Here is a 3,006-nt window from a genome sequence, read left to right on the forward strand (position 1 = left end):
GGGAGGATCAGGAGAAGAGAGATTAGGAGGAGCATGGGGAAGAGTTAAGGGAAGTTGTGGAGCAGGGAGGGGGGGAGCAGGAGCAACAGGATTTACAAGAAGAGCTGGAGGAGGAAGAGGCAAAGCTGGGAAAGGAGGAGAAGGAAGAGATGGAGCTGGGGCACGAAGAGCAGGAGCTGAGGAGCTGGAGAAGGAGGAACCAAAGTGGAAGGAGCAAGATGGCTGGTGCCTGGGGAACGCACAGGAGCTGCCGGTGAAGCAGGAGGAAGAGATGCAGAGAAGTGCAAGCCTACATCCTTTGCTGTCCTTGCTCGAGGCTCTTCAGACTGAGGTGCAGCCCTTGAATACATATGCCAGCCGGGAGCACGCTCGACTCAAACTCAGGATGTGGCAGAGGCGGCAGCGTCATCTGGAACAGAGAAGTGCCCTTATCCAGGGCATCCGTGGTTTCTGGGCCAAGGCTGTATCCTTCCTGCTGCTGGTGGAGGGTCCAGAGGGGGCTGGGCTTGCACAAGAGGAAGGAAAGGGAGGCGACATTTAGAGGAACCCAGGACAGCGACTGGAGCTAAGCCACGCTCCAGTGGCCGGGAAGGTGCAAACATGATACCATCCCAGTGGTCCTGGCTCTGCAGTGAGTGTGGGAGGAGGGCAGTGCTGGGGTGGTGGAGGCACGTGTGCTTTACGTCGCACCTGGCACGGAAACAGCGCTGGGAGAGTGCGGAGTGGCGGTGGAGGTCCAGGCCAGGACGGGGAAATGACCGAGGGCTTCTTCCCACGCAAAGCCGCGCGGGGGCACGTTTCTGGGTCCCGCTAAGCATCTTGCTGCGGGGAAGGCGGTGCGAATGCCCACTGGTCGGCGCGAGACCGGATGTGTGCTGTGTGGCTGTGTGGAAGTAAGCGTCCTCAGTGTCCTCATGAGCACACAAGGCTAGGCGTGGATGCGGGCGTCTGGGCGTGCACAGCCTCCTGTGCGTGTCTAGCAGAGCCCTGCGGAATCCTGAGACCCCGTGGGCCTGGATGCAGCCTGTGGGGAGGGCGTGAGGCCCGGGGGGAGGACGCCAGTCCCTGGGGGAGGACGCCAGGATGCGGTCCACACCGGTTCTCTGGGTCCAGGTCTCTCATGCCCAGCACCTGAAGGCTCTTTGACCTGCAGCAGTTTGTGAACCACCCTCAGATGTCAGCCCTGATTAGTAAGCAGGATGAAAGCATGCTTCGCCACATGACCAATTTGAAGGTCGGCCTGGGAGTGCGAGGCGGTGTGGGTGGGTGGCTGTGTGGGCGGGGGAGGTGGTGGGGAGAAGTGGTGTGTTCCTTCCTCAGGGGAGGGCGGGTCTCCTGGAACAAGATTTCACATTTCTGCCCCACATTCCTACCACGGCAGGTGGAGGAACACAAGTTTCCCAGGGAAAGCCGGAAGATCCTGCTGTTTTTTGGCAAGAACTCCTACTTCCAGAATGAAGTCGTTACGAAGGAGTATGTCCTTGACCTTGCTGGTAAGTGTCCACTGAATGCATGGGCGGCAGTGGGTGGAGGGTTGACTGTGATCAGTTCTCTGGCGCCTTCTCACATACTCGTCTTCCTGCAGGGTATACGGCGTCTCATTCCAGTCCCATCCAGTGGTACCCAAGGTACAGACAGGAGGCCTACAGACGCAGGCATGACAACAGCAGCCTCAACTTCTTCAACTGGTTCTCTGACCACAGCTTTGCCGGCTCTAGCAGGATTGCTGAGGTGGGGCCCTGTAACAAGGAAGGGAGGTGATTTTCATGGGTTCCCCCACTGCGTGGGACAGCTACCTGAGGCCTGGCCTGTCTCCCCTACCAGATAATCATAGAGGATCTTTGGCCCAATCCCCTGCCGTATTTCAAGATGGAGGAGGCCCCAGGAGAGCACTGAGAGGGAAAGAGGTGAGCAGCCAAGGGTGTGGGCACTGAAATGTGTGCCGTGGGGCCCATGGCGCAATTCTCTTCTGCGTGGAGGCACCGAGACTCACAGTGGCACAGGAGGTGACACCAGGTCAAAAGGGCATCGGCCTGAGACAGGGAGTCTTAAGAAGTAACGTGTCAAAGAGGCTTTGCCCCTTTGGGGAGGCTGAAGGTGGGCAGTGGGCCAGACAACAAGAATGAGCAAAGCGGGACATCCAAGCTGGCTCATCAGATAGCACGGTGACAACGGTCATTCCAGGACCATGAACCCCACCCTCAGGCCTCCTACCACCATCCCACATGTTGTCGGGCTTCTGGAGCCACTTGTCAGCTTTGGCACAGCTTATGACACCCTCCCATTCTACCTTCCGTTTGGAAACATTCAAGCAACCTTAAACAGGGCCAAGATAAGACTCTCACCTGTCCTGTGTGTGTGTGTGTGTGTGTGTGTGTGTGTGTGTGTGTATGTGTGTGTGTATGGATGTGGGTGTGGTTGTGTCTGTGTGTCTCTGTCTGTGTGTACCCTTATATCCCAGATATATGAACGATCTTGAGAAGACTATGAAGGAGAATCGCACTTCATGGACCACAGTGGAAACCCTTCTGACGCTCACTGATGGTCCACAAGATTCTCCTGCCCACGAGATAAGGACAAGGCTGGTGGTGACACGTGGCGCAGGGTTTTGAAGAAATACATTGGAAGAAATACATTTGAAGAATATACATCTGAAGAAATATAGAATGGGAGATAAACAGCATGAAGTGTTTGTGTGTGTTTTCTGCTCAGGTACGCTCTGGGGCGTGTCCATGTATACATGCGGCTGTCCAGAGGTGTAAGTGTTCTGTGCCTGCACATTGGAGTTCCGAGGAAGGGCGGGACGTAGGACATTGTCCATAGGGATGGGTCACACATTGGGATTGCATGTGAGGTCAGTAAGACTGAACCAATGGGGAGTTGAGTGAGGGAGGACAGGGCACAAACCTGAGAGAAAGGCCAGCGCCCAGGTTCATATCTTTCCTGTGAAAATGAGGAAATTCAAGGAAATGGAGAGGCCAGCACAGGCCAGGGATGTCCAATACT

The 3,006-nt window shown here is 56.1% G+C and overlaps 1 long non-coding RNA gene across 1 annotated transcript; it reads left to right on the forward strand.

Annotated features, from left to right (window-relative positions):
• The first annotated feature begins 543 nt into the window (after nt 1-543).
• On the forward strand, nt 544-1,406 carry LOC147571156 (uncharacterized). Its single transcript, XR_015247657.1, has 3 exons — nt 544-631; nt 1,114-1,234; nt 1,382-1,406. It is a non-coding gene; the product is annotated as an uncharacterized LOC147571156 (long non-coding RNA).
• The last annotated feature ends 1,600 nt before the right edge of the window (nt 1,407-3,006 follow it).

This window comes from Puma concolor, unplaced genomic scaffold (assembly GCF_028749965.1).
Source record: "Puma concolor isolate L17-30 unplaced genomic scaffold, mPumCon1.1.hap2 unalloc_scaffold_5, whole genome shotgun sequence".
Classification (NCBI taxonomy): Eukaryota; Metazoa; Chordata; class Mammalia; order Carnivora; family Felidae; genus Puma; species Puma concolor.